The sequence below is a fragment of the Mastigoproctus giganteus genome, chromosome 6 (genome assembly GCF_048544385.1).
Source record: "Mastigoproctus giganteus isolate SK-2022 chromosome 6, ASM4854438v1, whole genome shotgun sequence".
Taxonomy (NCBI): domain Eukaryota; kingdom Metazoa; phylum Arthropoda; class Arachnida; order Uropygi; family Thelyphonidae; genus Mastigoproctus; species Mastigoproctus giganteus.
Window position 1 is genome coordinate 223,460,297 of NC_143580.1, and position 20,460 is coordinate 223,480,756.

Genomic DNA, 20,460 nt, shown 5'->3' on the forward strand with positions numbered 1-20,460 from the left:
TGACCTTTCCGCATCCTCCGTATTTGGTGGTGACGGGCTCGAACCCCAGTCTAATCAAGAAGCGTGTGCTACGCACTGCTGCTCCTTCCCACCTGGCTATGGAGGAGCCATATAGCATAAGGCTAAAAAAAAAAAAAAAAAAAAAATTTCTCTTTTACCTAGCTATTCCCTCCAATAGTTTGTCTAGTTCTTCCCCGAATTTATTTAAACTACCAACTTCCACAAATATGGAAGTTTGTTCCAGCAATTAGCATTAGTAGAAGCATATGGTGCAAGAAAGAACATGTGCACGTTCCCACATGTATATATGCTTTTCTTTACCTGTCTTTTTTTATATCTGCCATTTCTCTCCATTTATGGTCTTCTGGCAAGCTTCTTCCCTTTTGAAAAAAAAAAGCAATTTTTCATAAAAATATACACAACAGGTATAATGAGCCAAATTATAATTCTGTTGGTGCTGATAAATTAATGAAAGGCTAAAATAGCCAATTTGTGCAAAACTGTGTGTTGCTGGATATGCAGTGTTTGTACACCCAGCTCTAATTCCAAGAAAATTATAATGTGATCATTTGCATGCTCGACTTGACACATTATGGTCTTAGATGCCAATGCACCATAAAACAACAATAACATCATTTGAATGCAATCTATTAAAACACACAGTTAATTATTTGTAATTTTAGTGATTTGAAACAAAAACTTATAATTCTATGTATATCTCTGTGAATGAATGAATGAATGAATGATAGTGTGCAATTTTTATTGAAGATGTCAGCTGAGTTATAAAATCATCAGATGTTCAGTTACTATTCACTTTTCTTTTTTTTTTTCTTTTTTTTTTTTTTTGTTAATGCAAAATGTTATTTGAAGGCATGAATTGTTCTAGTCCATTTTTCACTTAAAATATTACAGAGCTTAGTAAAGGGTCACATTCACTGTATGTAAATGGAAGAGGTAAAAATAAAGTTTGATAATGTGAATAATTTAATTGTCATGATGCTTATAGAACTGCATTCAAATTTGGAGGCAGGTAGATAAAGATTACAAAATTTAGATTTAATATATAATGGGTGTATGTTACAGTCTGATTTTCTTTGTTCTTGTGATTAAATGAAAAAAAGGTTACATTTTTCCAGCATGCATTGACCGAGTTGTTTTTAGTTCCTTCAGTGCTTCTTTAACTGTGATAATGCAATCTGCAATATTGAATTTTTTCCAGCTCTGCATAACTCCAACATTTGAATTTTCTTCCATTGCATTGAAAATTTGACAAAAAGACAATTTTGTGTAATGAGCTTTGAACATCCAAATTATACCTTGATCTAATGTTTGAATGAGAGAAGTCATGTTAGGTGGCAGAAACACAACTTCTGTATTTTTATTTAGATGTTTCAGTTCCTCTGGATGTCCTGGCACATTGTCCAGGATAAGCATAACTTTGAATGAAAGATTTTTCAGCCGCAGGTTACTTCTCTACTTCAGGTACAAAGCAATGCTTAAACCAATCCAGGCACAATTCTTGTGTTACCCATGCTTTGTCACTTTGCTAGTAGACAGGGAGTTCATTTTTGTTTTTCCCTTTAAACTCTCTAGTTTCAGGAATGGTAAAGCATAGTGGGTGTGATCATATTACCTGTTGCATTTGCATAAAATAAAAGTGTCACCCTATCTTTACTTGCTTTAAATCCTGGCATTCGTTTTTCCTCTTGGGTAACGTGGGACTTGTTAGGCATTCTCTTCCAGTAAAGCCCAAACTCATCTGCATTAAAGACTTGTTCTGGCACGTAGCCCTTCTCCTCAATTAATATTTTGCAAAATTCTTCAGGGAAAATTGCTGCTGCTTCTTGATCAGCAGAAGCTGCATTGCCAATCACCTTTAAATTTCTTAATGAAAATCATCTTTTAAATCCTTCAAACCAACCTTTACTCTCAGTGAAGGTTTTTGTAGAACTTTCAGAAGATGATCCTTCTCAACCTTGTTTCTTGTGATAATGGTTATAAAGAGATTTTGCTTTTTCTCTTAAAATTGTTGAATCAATTGGCAATCCCTTTTTTATATCGTTTACCATCCATACGCTCGGCACTCTTTCCATTTTAGTTAACGTTTTTTCGCGTACATGAGGAACAATCTTCGCACTCTTTGGCACACTAGCCCCAAAACAACTGCTTTCTTCTTTTTATAAATGTACCGCATTGTAGACTCATTAATGCTGGATACCTTCCTATGGCTCTGAAAGATTTCAGCTCTTTAATCTTATCTAAAAGTTCCACTTTCTCTGCCAGTTTGAGAACTTTTTTCTTCTCTTGGTTTCACAAAAATTGTCACATTTAGGTCCCATTTTTAGTAGATAAGGATAAAAAAAAAAAAAGTACTTGTAGAAGAACATGCGAACATCACAGTAACAATCTCATAACCACTTGCAGCTGATGAAAAAATTCGATTAGACCAGTATGTGTCGGTGCCTTACCGACGATGACATGCACATATATACAGCTAGCACAGTGTGTACACAGGAAACAGACTAGACTCATGCAAGCCAGATCCCGAGCAGACCGTGCGGCGGGACTTCTGCGAATAATTCAAACCGCAAAGTGAGAGACCGCGAAAACCAAAGGATCACTGTATTTATTAATGATATCGATAAAGGTATATCAGACTTAACGTTTAAGTTTGCAGATGATACGAAGGTTGGCAGGGTTTTTAATGACAGTATGCTACTGCACAGATCTAGAAAAGTTGAGCAGATAGGCTGAGAGGTGGCAACTGAATTTTAATATTGACAAATGTAAAGTATAACCCCGGGGGCTCACATCTGGTGAGTATGGGCTTGGCAAACCCAGGGTCCTGAGCTGGATATCATCATTCTTCTCTTTCTTTGTGATTCCTTTCTACTTCTCTCTCTCTCTCTCTCTCTCTCTCTCTCAGGGTAACTCGGGATTTTTTTTTTTTTTTTTTTGGCTGGTGCAGCATAAGCCTCAGGCTTCCTTGTACCATGTGGCTAATAATAATAATAATAATAATACAGTAGAGTGTCACTTATCCGGAATAATTAATGTCAGACCTCCTCCGGATAATCGAATATAAGGTAAGATTAAATAAATTCTGTTATAATGTATTAAAGTAAAAGAAAAAGACTTTAATATCATGAAAAAAACTAATTTATTTAATTTTAAAAAAATAACTTATACATAAAAATTCACACATATACATGTGTGTGTGTGTGTGTGTGTATTTGGATAGCTATTTTACTGCAAATTTTATGTAGAAAAAAAGTAATTTTTTAAAATAATGTCCGATCGTTTTTTTTTTTGCTACTAAATCTCAAGTTCCTTAACAGTATCACTTTGATTATATTGCATTCCTTTTGGCTGATATTATTCTTATTGAATCTGGAGTTAAACTAAACATAATATGAAATGAAAAGGAAAAAAAATATGCATGGAAAATTTGGTTCACCGAAGTGAATGACTAAACTCTTATCACTAATGGTTTCCTAATCCAACATTTCACCAGATATATGAAGTAAAAAAAAACAGATAGAAATACTCTAATAAACATTTGTCTAAATACTACCATTAATAAAAAAATAAGCCTTTCAAATTATTCCGGACAACTTCCAGATAACCGACGTTCTACTGTACTGCATATGGGAAGCAGTAACCCCAGGGTGATGTATGAACTGTGTGGTACTACACTCAGGGTGGTAAAGAATGAAAAGGACCTGGGGATAATAGTGCAGTCAGATATGAATCTAAAGTTCTCTCAAAAATCAAATTCATGTTGAAATATCCAAATTAAAATAAATCTTAAATCAAATCATGCAACATACAGTACTATCCCCAAGATGGCACCATTCTGGATACCACTGATGACCCAATTGTGACTTAAGGAAGCTTCAAGCTACCTTAACTGTGTAAAACTATTGTACAGATGGTACACACCATTTATGTACACACAGCTACACAAATAATGAAAAACAAAGTCTGAACAAGGGAAATCATTTGGTGCATTTTAGAACTAATTTATCATAATTTGTATTGAAAACAGATTTAAATTTCTTGTTTAATTGCATATTTGTCACATGGTGACCACCTTTATTTTTCTTGTTTCAAATAATAGAGCATTACAATAAAATCTGCATTAAGCACTTCTACTCTAATTCAATCATTTCTGCTCTTTTTTTTTTTTTTTTTTTTTTTTAGTTTACACAGTGACATTTATTATGCTGCACAGTACACTATAAAGAAAGCAGTAAAGCATACAAAGTACTCCCAATGTAGGGCATGAAACCAAAACCTTGAGAAAAGGTGACAATATGACATCATTCTTATTGTTACTATTTGTGTACATGAGAGGCTTTAATTATGTAACTGACCCATGCCTTGTTGCCTTTTAGTTCTGTACTGCAAACTGGTTTCTCTATAAACAATGCCTGAACATGGAAATGCATTTGTTACTAAGAAACTGAATCTTGAAAATTTACTTTTCCGAATTTAGAAAAGTTAACCTGAAAACATAACTCCCAATGAGTTCCATGAACTGTTTTCATGTGATGAAGAACAAATTGCTGGATTTTAAAAGGCAAGAAATAATGTATATTTCTGTAAAAATAAATGCTATATTGTTGACTTATATGTTGCAATATATAGCAAATATAGTAATTTTTAAATCATTCCAAAGAATATGCTAATCACACAAAGCATCTGCAACATATAAGTCACCATTTATCTTCAACAACAGGTTTAGAGCTAACAAGAATATGCAGAATTAATACTTTAATATGAGGTCCAATACTGCTAGAAGCAGAAATTTTACAAAAGACAGTTTCTACCAGTTGGCTTAAAGAAATCATTTAAGATATTAAAAACTACCCACTGACTAAAATGGCCAATTCTTAAATAGATATAAGATGTATTTTGTGCAATACATATTTAGAGGCTAATTTACAAACTTTGTAAGTTTGAGAAGCAGAATAAAATGCAGAGAAAATCCTAGTCTCTACTAGAGATGGATTAAATAGTCACAATTAAAAAAGATCTTAAGTATTGGTCCTACAATGAGATTTGAATTTGATCTCCATATGAATGACCAGACCAGTGGCAAAATTATCACGCTATCATGGGGTACATCTGGCAACGTCTAAAGTATGAAGGTAGCAAATATTGGCAGAAACCCGTGTTCATAACACAGCTGGTGATAAATATTATTATTATTAATAGCCATATGGTTCAAAGAAGCCTGAGGGTTAGGCTGCACCAGCCAAAAAAAAAAAATTTCCCTATTATCCTGAGAGAGAGAGAGAGAAGTAGAAAAGAATCACCAAGAAAGAGAAGAATGATGACATCTAGCTCAAGACCCTGGGTGTGCCAAGCCCATATCTACCAGATGTGAGCCCCTGGGGGTTACCACTTGTGCTACCAAATTTTAACATAATAATGTCACCGTCAGTTACAACAGCAAAAATGTGCTTCTTCATAAAATAGATCAAACTCTGCCAATTTATATTTTCTAATATATCTTTTGCCTTTAGCCAGCGGGTGGTTGGTTGGTGGAACAGACTTCCATCCCTTGTGGTGGAGGTTGATAGCCTAAATAAGTTTAAGGCTCAGCTGGACAGGTATTTTGAACGAACAGAGGGGTGAAGTGGAAGTGGGTTTTTTTTTTTTTTTTTTTTGGCTGATGCTGCATAAGCTTGCTTTCTTGCATCAAATGCCTCTACTAATGCTAATGCTAATCTAGAGCCATCTCTGCTGGAAGCGACCCAAATATTGGCACCACATACAAATCCCAGAATTTGGCATTCGAATGCACATTGATATTTTAAGTAGCAATGATTTCTTAGAGAGGTATATTGTCTAATGAAATAATAAACCTTTCACCAAAACTTTCTTGGCTATATCTTCAATTAAAATTTGGTTTTTTTTTTTTTTTTTGGTAGTTGTTGGCATATAGGCTTCTGTGGCCATAATGAACCTCCCAAGGCTTTTGCAGTACTTTGATCCAAGCCAGAGGCTGGAATCGAACCCGCGACCTTTGGGTTGCCAGGCAGTCACTCTACCCACCCGGCTAGCCCGGTCAGCTACAATTTGTTTCGCAATTGCGTATTGCTTGTTTACCATATTCATTATATCATATGGGTTTCTGAGCAAAATCAAACCGCAACTTTCTTATGAACTAACACTGTTCGTAATCACATTAATAGAAAATCCATTGACAAAGGCTAATTTTGCAACAATTTCTTCTGTAAATCCTTTTTAATAAAGCATGTTAGTTTCAGATGCACGGGCCTTGTTTTCAATGCAAAATTTTCACGTGGTCCTTTTGTATTTATTAATTCACTTGTAAATTCCTTATGAGCATATCTTAAATGACAAAAGTCTACTCGTAGAAAACCCTTTAAAACTGTTTTATGGTGTTTTTACATGTTGCAGTTTCTATCCCTTTTGAATGTACAGAATATTTCCATGCTTTGGATTCACTATTATTTATTGCACTTGACACAATGGGTAAACTTAATATTTTATAATTATAAAAACACATTACAATGTATAGTTGTTGCATTCCTTAAAAGGTAAAGGGCAATTATCTAACTTTTAAACTTGTTTAGCACAATTTGTCCTTTGTTTTGTATGGGAGAACTTAATCTGTTGCCTAAAAAGGCAAGTCTAAAGAAGTACAGTTCTGATTGAGCATTGTAACAGCTAAAATGCACATGCTTTTTTTGTAAGGATTTATTCTTATTTTATTTAAAATAAGTAACTGTATTTGCTCCAGCTGTATTTGTTTGATCAAATATTACTCCTCACTTATCCTCTAAAATACTTTATCCCGTATAACTTATTAAATAAATTTGTTTATTCCCAATTAAATTCATTTATTATCAGTTTAATAAATTTAAACTAATTCAACTGTAAATTAACCTTATGAAAATTTAAAAAAAAAAAAAAAAAAAAAGATTATCCCAGAATTTTTGACATTTTCCTAGGATGAGTTGTTAATTTTATCAGGGGATCCCGCTTGTTAAGCCCTGGTATCCACCCTATATGTTTATATATAAAATCTGCAGCCAATTGTCAATCTAATGCAAGACAGAGGCCTCCTCGGCAAGTCACGTTGAGGCAATGGACCATAATCTGCCCTGCTGGTCCAGTGTGGGTTGACAGATCAACCGTATTTAGCAGCCAGGGGCAAGAACCACAAGTATACTCAAAGAGTGTGTGCTATTGCACTAACGCTCCTGACCAATCGGCTGTGGAGGCCTATATGTTTTTATATAAATAAACATATAGGCATACAGTTTGTTTTACCAGTTTTTCTCTTGGAAAAATTTTTTAAACTCTGTTTCAGATTACAAGGGCTAACTAGCAACACAGTTATTATTTATTATAAAATATTTAAGGGCAAAGGCCTCATGCTACGAGGTAGAATGACTAACATGTAGGTTAGTGCAAAAGCATCATTTTAATGTAGCCATCTACCAAAGTAGTTAAATTAATTAATTAAATTGGCATCGTTTTGGTTATATCTCATATTGTGAATGCCCTCACAACAAGTTGCCATGGTATTGTGTACTACCTCGAATAAATAACACTTCACCAGTGGAGAAAGACTACTGTCATTTATTCTCAGACAGACGGCACCGTTTCAAAGTTTGTTGGCTTCTCTTTGGTGGGTGGGCAGGTACCCTGGTGTTGCAATAGTGACAACCCAGTTATGAAGTTATAACTTCAATATGAGAGAGGCCTGATGGTGTGCAGTGATATAGACTTTAAAATATTTAAGGGCAAAGGCCTCATGCTGCGCGGTAGAATGTTAGTCATTCTACCTTACAGCACGAGGCCTTTGCCCTTAAACATTTTATATAACTTTTAATAAAATAGTGCAATACACTGGCTATCACTTGCTAAAGTCCATAATTTTGTACCATAAGATGATCCTTTCATTGGAAAGTAATTGCTTTAAGTTGGTTTTATTGTATTTAGTACTACTTGGGTTGACCTTTCTTGCTCAGGTTGATTAAAGGTTCTTGTTTATACTCTGGCATGACCGTTAGGTCAGAGGATTTTAAATTTTTGACGATGAATACAACTGACCATATTTAGTGGATATGCAGGCTTGAACCATGGTCTACTCAAAAGCATGTGTGCTTCAGTACCCTCACACCTGACCATGTTAGTCAGTTGCTTGTTGTTATTTGGTTTTTAGGAGCATTAGCAACTAAGGCCATATTGCTCCGGGATATGCGGTGGTCACTCCCTGACCTTTCCGCATCCTCCGTATTTGGTGGTGACAGGCTCGAACCCTGGTCTAATCAAGAAGCATGTGCTACGCACTGCTGCTCCTTCCCACCTGGCGACGGAGGTGCCATAGTCAGTTGCACCCCTAAATGAAACTATTTGGCAATTATCAGACTCAATTTATGTTTTTATTATAAAATTAATTTTTGTTTTCTGAATTAGAAAGTCTGTTAATTAAGATTTGCATAAGTTATCCCATATCATAACCTGATTTTTGTATTGTAATAACAACAAATACTAACCACCCCAGTGTACTGTTATTACACCCAACAACAACATACAATTTTCAGAAAAAGACCCAATGGATATAATGAACCCACATTATTGAAGGCCCTCATTAATCCAGACGTCAGCCCCAAAGGGGTGGGTAGATGTATGAGTGGTATTTATATACAGTAAACCCCCCGCTATTCGCAGGGGTTACGTTCCTGAGAAATGTCGCGAATACCGAAAATGTGAATACTGAGCTATGGCTCTCATAGTAATAAAGGGGTTCCGTTCCAAAGTATGAAATATATAAGAAAAACTAGTCTAAAATTTTGCCTATGTATGTATTAGATGTACCTTCATAATATGACTATGTACATAGTGAAATGCAAGCATATGGCATCGAAATGAAAATAAGAAACAATTTAATATTAAATGTAATATTTATTAGAAATTTCAAACCAGAGCCTTTGCTAGCAAAAAAACTTCTCCTGCCAGTGCTATCACCAGTTTCGCTAAAGTGTTGATAAAGGAGTTTTGTCTTTTCACGAATGATGAGTGAACTTAATAGAATTTTATTTTGTGTTCGGTCTTCTATCCACAGATTTAAAGCCTTTTCCATTTTTTCTAATTTAACATCGCGAGTTACAGAGCAAATTTTTTAAACAATTAGCGCGTTTTCACGGACACTACAGAGGATTTTTTTTTTTTTCCAATTTTTTGATTGATCGTACCGTTGACTCATTGATTTTATAATGTTTTGCCACTGAGGAGACATTTTCACCATTAGAAATTTTATCTAATAACTCAATTTTATTCGCTAATGTCATCACCTTCTTTGGTCTTTTCACATTTCCCTTGTTATTTGCAGCCATATTTTTTGTACGGGTTAGAAAGAACTTGTCCACAATAAAGTCACTTTCTTCCGTTAACACTCGAAAAAGTCTGTTTTACACTGCAAAATGGTAGATTTATCACTTTTGTACGCATATCAATTTATAAGCATATAAATTAAAAGCAAACGAAGAAACCTTCCATGACAAGCGCATAACACATACTGAACCAGGATTAGCGAGAAACATCCACGCTCGTGATTTTGTCACCCCTCTCCCCCACCCACTGAGCGCTGTTTGACCAGGAAAGATAATTTTAGCCACGCCCATGTTTTTTTATGGCGGAAAATATTCACAGCACTTTAAAATTCACATTTTTTTAGGTTTCGTTTTATATTAAATTAGTGATCGCAAATACAGATACCACGAATAGCGGGGTTTACTGTATTTCAACTAACTTCAAAAGAGATGCTGTTCTTTGTGTGAGATCTATTAAATGTCAACCAAAAACATAACCTTTCATAATTTGTAGTAAATTGAAACAACCAGAAAACACATCATCATCATTTTGAAAAAACTGGTGGGGAGAGGAATAGGGTAGGATTTGATCCCACTCCCAAATCAAAAAAAAAAAAAAACTATCCAACTCATGAAGATCAACTGAAGGTAAAATATTTACATAATATTGCTTAATATGTGGTACTGTCTTTAACATATGCAATTCCTGCAGTTTATTAGCCCTTTATCCAACATTAGAGGCTTGAAGTGGTGTAACCCATGTTTAGTCTCCAGAGCTAAGTTCCGGTCAACCATAACCCCATCTCTTCCACCATGCAGTACGACTGATAACTTTTGAGGTTATGATGAACATCATGGCGAGATCCAATCTTCCTTACATTCGAGGGTATAGCTCTAAAACAGTGTTCGCAGGCCAGCCGCTAGTTAGTACACTGGACCGAACCTATTGATAACACTTTAGGAGGCTTCTGGATCAGCTAGTGTATAATCTTGCTACATCTACTCTGCCAGACAGTGACTGGAGGGATTCCGAGTAGTGTGTATGCAGGGGGCATTGTAGAGGCCACACTATGTCAAGGATCTGTGTGTATTCTTACCATGTCTACGCCATATCGAAAAATTTCATTACTTCATACAGCATGTCCCCCCTTACTTTTTCTTACTATTGAATACACCATGAATTGTCAAACTAATAGAGTAAGCTTATCTGTGAAAAGATATAAACCTCCCAAACACTTCCTAGTTCATTTCACATATATGTGGTATATTTGTCACAACGATGTCCATTTCCCTTGCAGTTTGCCAAACCCCATGTACTTTTTCTGACAAAATCTCAGTTATCGGTTGATTCCACTACTGTTCATATCAGTTGCCCGAACTATTCGCTGTATGATTCCTTTCGCCGCAAAGGTGGTACTTGTGCATATGTCCATTCCGATATTCCCTGTCAGAGACTTGGTAATTTGGAATCTACTCTCTTTGATCTTCTCTGGCTTAAAATCTCTCTACCTCATTTTGTCAAATTCATGTGTTGTCTCTACCGTTCTCCCAACTCCACTAATCACTTGGAGCTCTTCGACTTCCTCTCTTTACAACTTGACTTTCTCCAGTGCAACTTTCCTAACGGAGAAGTAATTTTCCTTTGTGATTTTAATGTTCAAAACTCCAGCTGGCTTCCGTTTTCTAGTCACACTGTTCCAGATGGTCGAGATGCTGAGGCTTTTGCAAATAATAATGACCTTGCACAGATTGTTCATTTACCTACAAGAATACGGGACAATCCTAATCATACAACCAACACGCTCTATCTTTTTTCTCACAAACAACTCTTCTAAGTACATGGTTGAAGTGAGTAGTCTTTTAGGCACCTCAGTTCACAACATGGTGATTGTCTTTTCTCCAATGGAGCCTTTATCTCATGGCATTTCCCAACCTCGTGTTGTTTGGCATTACAAGAATGCAAAATGGGATGACCTGCGAGATTTCTTTTCTTCTTTTCCTTGGTCGGACTACTGTTTCAAAACTTCTGATGTCAATGTTTGCTCAGATTGTGTCAGTGAAATTATACTTGTAGGAATGGAATCATTTATCCCATGCTCCACTTTAAAATCTCGTCCTTTATCTAAACCTTGGTTTTCCAATAAATGTGTTAAGGCCGTTCAGGAGAAGAATGTTGCATATCGTAATTGGCTGATTTCCAATTCTTCAGTTTCATTTTCGGCCTACACCAAAGCTCGCAACAATTGTAAAGCAGTTATTAATCCGTCCAAACTAGATTTTGAACAGGTTAAGAGTGGAAAACTTGCTTCTTGCCCTAATGGTAGCCAAGCATTCTGGTCTCTTGCCAAAGCTATTATTGTGGCTATTATCGGCCACAACTTTTGCCCATTTCTGCTCCCACCTCTGTCAAAACCAGATGGTTCTGTTGTCACTTCGGCCAAGGATAAAGCTGACCTGTTAGCATCCCATTTCTTCCAATTCACGTATTAATGATCATGGTAAAACACCTCCCACCATTCCCAACATGCTCCATTCCATGCCTCCTATGGTCTTCCGTCAAAAGTATGTCAGAAGGATTTTGACGAATCTTGATGCTAAGAAAGCTCCAGGTCCTGATGATTTCTCCACTTGTTCTCAAAACCCGTGCTCCTGAACTTACTCCTTTTCTTTGCTGCCTTTTTTTCACTTTCTTATTCCAAAGGTGTTTTTCTTTCTGCTTGGAAATTTGCTCATATCCAGCCAGTTCCTAAAAGGGGTGACAAATCCCTCCCATCCAGTTATCATCTCATTGCAATTACTTCTACTCTTTTTAAAGTAATGGAGAAATCAATTAACAACCAACTCTTAAACTATCTAGAAACCTTCCGTCTGATCAACGATCGCCAGTATCGATCCACTGGTGATATCCACTGGTCATTATGTTACCCATTTATGGACAAATTCAGTGGAAATGTTCAGTGAAACACAAGCAGTTGCTCTTGACATCTCAAAGGCTTTCAATCGTGTTTGGCCTAAAGGTCTTCTAAAGTTCTTTCCACCACTCTTTTCCTCTTGTATATTAATGACCTTCTTCGATTGAACAGAAATCCTATTTATAGTTTTGCCGATGATAGCAATGTGCTATCATCAGCAAATTGCATTCCACTTTCCAGTTTGAGAAACCTAGCCCTGCTCAATCAGCTTCAACTTCTCAAATATCCGCTACCAATTCCTTAAATGCCGACCTCCAGTTAATACTCCAGTGGGGAAAAGACAAACTAGTTGATTTCAATCCTTCTAAAACTCAGTCTTGTCTTATATCTCGCAGAAATGATTCTTCTGCTCCTATGCTTATCTTTAGTGACACTCCGATTTCTAGGCAAGATGATATATCTCTTTTGGGGATTATTCTGACTTCTAATTTCTCTTGGCACAAGCACATTACAAATATCGCATCCTCTGCATCTAAAAACTTGGTTTTCTCTTTCGCTCTCGATGTTACTTTTCTTTCAAACAGCTGTTCACTCTGTACAAATCATATATCTGCCCTACCATGGAATATTGTTCCCACATCTGGGGTGGTGCCCCCAAAACCTCTCTCAGGTGTCTAGATTCCATACAGAAGAGGGCACTTAGGTTAATTAATGACTGGTCTCTAACAGTCTCTCCACTCTGTCTCACAGACGTACTGTTTCTGCTGCATGCCTTTTCTGCAGATACTTCCATGGGCACTGTTCTTCTGAATTGGCTTCTATAATTCCCCGAACAAAACAGTCCGAACATGTATCACCACCAGTCAACACCCATTTACTGTCCAACTTCAAACTCACAGAATTACAGTCTACAGAAGTTCATGTATAATGTCAACATATATTTTCTTTTCATCTTCTTAACCTCCAACCCATGCACAGTAGTAAGTACTATAGATTCTAATACCTTTCGTGTTTGGGGTTTTCATAAAAAAAAAAATAAAAAAAAAATGAGAATGTCCCAAAGGCCATAAAAGCTGGTGCATTGAATCCCATGACTACAGAAAAAATTAATTATTCCTAATGAATATAAAGAGATTACAGATGGGGAACTTTCCAATAGTGGTTCTGTAGAAAGCCAAATTCTTATTTTTTCAATATAAAGGAAATTTGAACTTATGCAATACAACAACCACTATTATGCAGATAAAATACTTTCTTCTGCACTGCATTTGCTTAAACATCTATATACCATTTATGGCATGAAGTACAGTTACACACCCAATATATACCCTTCTTCCTAATAAAAAAAAAAAAAAAAAAAACAGAACAAACATACATTTGTCCATTTCAAGCAATGTAATCACTGAAATCTAAACTAAAGCCTATATCAGTGATGGCAGACTTTGAGAAAGCAAACATGAACACAATGGAAAAGTAATATCTTGATGCTCTTAAATATGGATGTTTTTTTTCACTTAAGCCAATGTATATGGGAATGCATTCATAGAGATAGGCTTCAAGAAAGGTACAGTGAAGGTGATGAATTTACACTTCAATTGTAGAAGCTTTTTTCTCTCCCCATTAATACTAGAAGAAGACATTATTAAAGGATGGGCAGTTACTTGACAACTGAAAAACTACTACTGCTTTTGCTAAATTAATTTGAAGATAAGAATTGGATGCCTGGATAGAAGGCAAAGGGGAAGGTGGCAACCATTGCATTTGTTGAAAACATGGAATTCATTTGCATTCATTGATGACAATGAGTATGAACGAAATTCCATAAGTGACAATGTACCTCACATAATCAATGCTATAGAAGGATGGCACAATAGATTTTCTAAGCTTGCTACTACAGATCTGAGTATACAGAAATTCATAAAGACAAAGAAAGTTTAAACTGCTTTAAAATATAGCAATATACTGTTGGCAAAAGGCTACCCAGAAAGAAAATTTAGAAGGATACTACTTTCAGTTTTAAGCAGGTTTGCCAAAACCGGGAAGCAAACATCTTTTAGATTATCTTCAAGAACTCACACACACACACACACACCTTTCAACTACAAGTAAATAAAGGAAACAATTTTGAATGCATTTGTGATATTTTTCTAAAGCACATTTCTGGAGGTCACTATCAGAAAAAAATTTGCCGTTTCTGGTTTATTGGACTTTTCTGTTAGTGCAATCTATTATAAAATCTATTAGTAAACTCAATCTTAGTGCATTTGCAAATGCAATAGCTGGAATTCTGTGGGTTTTTATGTTATGGTGAAATGGTTCCCCTTCCTCTACAATCATATAAAAAACATTAAAAATAAATAAATTTTCTGAATTTTCTGTCCTCATTCCTTCTCAAGTTTCGTAAACTTGTTACTCTGCATCTCACTTGCGCATATCGTGTTAGTTTCAATTTGTGCATGCTGTTCTTTATTATTGATTGCTTACCTTTTTTACTGTTGTAAATTTTACAATCCCCCCCCCCCAAAAAGCCAGCGAACAGAAATATCAGTTAGTACGTACATACGTACGTACATATTACAGTAGTAATTAAGCTATCTACGTAAAGCGTAAATTTATTTTTATTTTGCTAACCTGTGGAAAATATTCTTCTGGTTTTCACATATCATTTAATTTTGTTAATTGGTAATGTAATGAAGTGTAAATTTGTGATCTTTACTTTTATAGCCTGTGGACTCCTCTTATTAATAGAATTAATAATAGGAGTCCATAGGAGTTCTATTAAATGTCCACAACATTTAATAGAATTAAAATTCAATTTGCAAATGTGATCACAATGACCAGCACTTACCAAATATCCTATAGTGAATGGTATTTTATTATGGAGAGTCCATCATAAAGCGATTTGATCGTATAGTGAACCAATCATAAAGTGATTTGATCGTATAGTGAACCAATCGTAAAGCGGGGGTTCCACTGTACCTGTTTATTGGCACTACACTAACTCTCCAGTTCAAGGAAACACCAATTAATTTATTCCTATTTAGAAAAATAATGCAATGTGGTTCAGCTTTCCCTTTTTTTTTTTAGATAACAAGGATTATTTCTAAAGATATTTTTTGGTGTTTTCATACAAAAATATAGTATCACAATTAATAATAAAATTTTAAAGTCTTCCATTTTCAACTGTTTCTTGCAATTTATCCCAAAAACCAGATTGCTAAAATCTGTACACTAATGTGCCTGCTGCCATAATTGTTTTTAACACATCTAGTAATGGGTTAATGGCTGGAGAAAGTAAATACCAACTCTGTCCTCTGCTGATTGGTCAATAAAGCATCTGATCAAACACCAGTGAGGGCTTAAATGTTGTTTTATATATAAAGAGAGTTAGTTTCATAACATTTGGGCTGTACTTTTAGAATCACCAAACGACTTGAAAAAAGTTCATATAAATGTATGTCTGATTCCGAAAGATTAGGGAAGAATAGCTGTTTGAATTTAAAAAACTGGCCAGAGTTTTTAATGATTATTACCAGGTATGGGTTTGCTTATTCTTATTTCATTATTTTTTACCAGTGAAAAGTCCATAGCCATTTTTGAAAAATCAAACATCAATAGCTTTATAACCATTCAGAATTGAGCACATGTTTATATGAACTTTTAAGCTCCTTCTTTAATCAATCCTGTAGGGATGGGATGCATATTATAAAATTCCCTGTATATAGATGTTTGATGTTTAAAAAAAAAAAAAAAACCACATAGCAGTGCTTTTACTCTTTAACCAAATGTAAGTCCACATACCTAACCATCCTTCTTCCAAGGCAAGAACACTCCTAAGGTAATGCCTATAAAACATGAGATGCCACTTGGTAAAAGGGATAGGGGTATTCTCCTAATATTCAGAGATTTTTTTTATTAATATTAAATAAGTGGCTTTCCTCCAAGAGAACTACTCTCCTTAACCAATGATTCACAAATATTCAAACACCACACACGCATCCTGTAAGTGTGACCACATTGTGACACACCCTGTTTACAAATGTTCGTACACAGGGTATGTCATACTCCTCTCCTTGACCAATGACTTACAAATATTCAAACACCACACACTGATCTTGAAAGTATGACTACATATTATGATACACCTTGTCTACAGGTGTTTAATAATTTAACATATTTGCTGACATGACTTCAAAAAGGAAAGTCTTAAAGTCATTTTAAGTGAAAAATGTTATCAACATGGGTCCAATCAACAGTTATTGAGCTATGGGTATTTTAAATGAAGCTTTAATTGAAGGAATTTGGTAATTGAAAAACATTTTGATTGGAAAAAATTAATTACACTATACGGTACACATTAATTACATTGTTCAATTAATGTAGTTTAACTATGCTTTTCTCCACAGCAGTCATACTGCACAGTCAGCTGTCGAACACAGAATTGAGCCACTTTCTCACAAAAAGTTATTTATTATGGCACAAGATAACCAGTTTGCTAGCTCACATAAACATGCACGTCTCTTGCCTGCATGTACACAGATGACACATTTCAAATACCTATAGTTCTGTTATCGTTCAGAATCTAACCAATATTGTTATAATATTTTTCATTCAGGATGACTTCAGAAATCACTTCCCTCAATCACAATACATTGTGTGCACATTTTAATAATATATTCATTTCATGACCAATACCTGTCTATATATACATGTAGCATACAAATACTTATAAAATTTAAGATACTTTTCTTTCCTTTGAATGAAATAAAATGAAACCGAAGTATCAGTAATTTTGACATATACAAATAATGATGCTCGTACCATTGGGTGGAAATATTAACACAGTGATTTTAACAGTTAAAGATTTTGCAGTTTTCTAGGTTGGGTTTATACTTAAACAAAAAAAAAAAAAAAAAAAAACACAATAATTATCATCTAGAATAAATGTGGTATGCAAATTAAATCTAGTTATCCTAGCTGCAGTAAATAAACCTTAAATACATTTGCTGCCATGATGCTAATAAACAGACATGCTCCTTGCACTGCCAACAATTCATGCATAGCTGGTACATTGGATTCTGATAATATGGGGGGGGGGGATGAACTACTGGTGGTATTCATGGTATGTAGTTATTACAGAGTAAGCACTACCAGTGGTACTCATTGCAGCCAACACATTACATTACTTTTTATATTCGGTACAGCCATCTGTGACCAATAACTGCTGAAGCAACCAATATACTGATGCCACAGTTAACAATAAGTCGTTCTTTTTGAACTCAAAATGCCTATCAGTGGTGATATACACTACCTCAATACAATAGATAATCCCACAAAAATTTAACAAATCCAGTCGACATAAAAAACTTAAATTATTATTTCACTTTTAAAAAAATTTATTCAACCTTTTTTTTTCCATGAGGGGGGGGTCAACATTTCTTGCATTCTTTTCTTTATTATTTTACACAATTCAGTTCACATAAAACAATTAAGAAAAATTTTAATGCCAATTATTTTGCTCCTCACCTAACATCTTTGATAACTTCGTAAAATAAACTTTTTATTTAGTAACACACAAAAAAAAAAATCCAGAAGGTAACAGTCAACATGAACAAAACAAATAATAATAATAAATTAAAATTCAGAAACAAAGTTTTAATACATGTACAATAAACAAATACACTAATAGCGACAACAAATCTACGCAAATCCACAAGACAATTTATTGATAAAAATATTGTTAAAATTATAAACAGGATCACATATACTTAAATTCCGATCACATGAAGGAACTAATGTTTAAATTACGGTCTACTTTATAAGATCCCGTCATAGTTAATGCTCAAAAATACAAATGTGACAAATAAAATATTAATACGATAGTATTTAAAATTTTTCGGTAACAAAATCTTTATTAAATTCCAATATATATTACGTAACATATATTTTATTCTTATGATGAAATACGCCTTAAATTACTCGGTTCAATATTATTAGACTGTTTATCCAAACAATGTTCAGAATTACACACAGCCATATACTGTATACGCTAGTCGAAGCTTACACAAATGTGCGAGGTACAACAGCTCCACTGTTATGCGTTAATAAGATTCCTCCATAATTGGAGTTTAAAGTTTATTGGTACAATTATTCAAATTTTATAAACACAATTTTCTACAATTCTTTTAGGATACGTTCTACACAGGTATTGTAGTGGGGAGAGGGGGGGAAAGAACTAGTTTACACAACTATACATTACAAGTTGTACATTTAAGTGGAAGATTAAACTGTCAGCTCTTTGGTAATAAAAGATAACGATGTCCGATTTTAATATCGAGCTATATTAAAGATTCAGCCAACACCATACGCACTGAAAATAACACCATGACCGAATATTTAAAAGGATGAATATTTTGAATAACTCGGCTATAATAATATTTAAACGAAACTATCAGTGGCTAAGCTCTCTACTCCCCTTTTATTTAATTCAGTCAACAAATCGTTGGTGAGCAAACTTTTTAAATGAACAAATATACCAAGTGTTAAATTGCGACCGCATAAAAATATCGAAAAACGTTTGTTCATTAAGAGGTATAATTACAGAAATAACCTACATATTGGTCGGAGACTATTCATAAATAACACCTATCAAAGTCAATGAAATATTAGGCCTAATCTATGTACAATCGTGACATGCTGCTTTCGATTGTTTTTCTTGAGTAGTGGTTTAAAATATGCCCTTAGTCACTAACCGAACTACATAAGAAATGGCTAATAGCAGGTAAAACAGACAATGTAAACAGACTGATAGACTAATCGTAACCACACGTTCAGTAAGGGGTGCGATTGCCCTTAGAAATAATATTTATCAAAATAAGTAAAACAAACTGGGTTACAGAGAAGCTGACTCGAAGATTAAGTAATTTAACAACATATTTTTTTGAAACCCGTACTAATGCCACATTTCTTCGGTTTACGTTTATACATGTAGCACCAGTCATGTGTTTATAGTAAAACCACTTATCCATATATGTATAAAGCTGCCACAATTTCAAAAATGTATATGTTCCCCAAACGACTTCATTATTTATATATATTTTACTATAGTCTATAAGCAATTTCTAACAATGGCAATTTTACGATATGAACATTTATGATAATTCATTCTTACCCGGAAAAAGGCTTGAATTACGACATCGAATGCTGTCATCTCAAAACAGTTCAACAATTACTTCACTATTTTCATGTATCATTATTTTCAATGGATATTTTGGAACATAATCAGGCGGCTGAATACTTGCCCATAGGGCGATACATAAAACTCCTTCTTTACCCATTCTTACCCGACATCACGTACACAGCAGATAAGACGCCATATTGAAATCGCTTCATAAGCTACGGGGTTTCAAAAGCAACAACATGGCGCCCCGCCAAATTTTGAAGATTCCTTCAAGAACAGAAAAAGCCTTTGCGCCTGGTAATGTCACATAGTATAAACGTTTAAATTTTATCTAATTGGTGTTCCTCTTTATGAGAATTAACGTGGTTATGAATTTCTAAACTTAGACTAATATGCGCAGAATCAGTTAACAGTAAATAATCGAACCACGTCAAGTAATAGCAACATGAACTAGGAGCGTGTAGGCCTATGTATATGCACTGTACTGTATGTCTGTTAGTCTATGCTTCCAACGTGATCGTCTGACATTACTTATTCTGTTATTGAATTATATTACTCATACAGTAATGATAACAATTTACATAACATGCTTTCCATTTGAAAATAAAAAAAAGAGATTCTTTTAGTGTATATTTTCAAATCCAATCCATTTTAGCTCAATAATACTAATTTTAGTTAGTAAAACGCGGTGCTGAGATAAGATCGCCAAATGGATTTTGAGAGTGAATTATCATTTACATTGATAAAGTTCAAAGCAAATATATTTTAATCAAATAGATACACATGATATGATCAATATCATGGCTATATGTGCTAAATTGGGGTATTTAGTTAAGTCATAATGGAGTGGGCTACAAAGCTGCTATCTTGAAATGCTTACGGGAGAAAGCGAGGTAAAATTCAAATATACTCATTTTTATTTTTGCAGTATTTCAATTTACAGTATTTCCTTCCTCATTCATATTAGGAGAAGGGCTGGTTGTGTCGGATAACTACCATGTAACAGAATTTG

The 20,460-nt window shown here is 34.6% G+C and overlaps 1 protein-coding gene across 1 annotated transcript in view; it reads right to left on the reverse strand.

Moving 5' to 3' along the window:
- Nucleotides 1-19,671, reverse strand: part of flfl (serine/threonine-protein phosphatase 4 regulatory subunit 3 flfl) — a 283,664-nt gene extending 263,993 nt beyond the window's left edge. The window contains exon 1 of the mRNA XM_090376738.1: nucleotides 19,440-19,671. The gene's annotated coding sequence lies outside the window, so the exon portion shown is untranslated. The remainder of the gene's footprint in view (nucleotides 1-19,439) is intronic.
- Nucleotides 19,672-20,460: the final 789 nt, after the last annotated feature.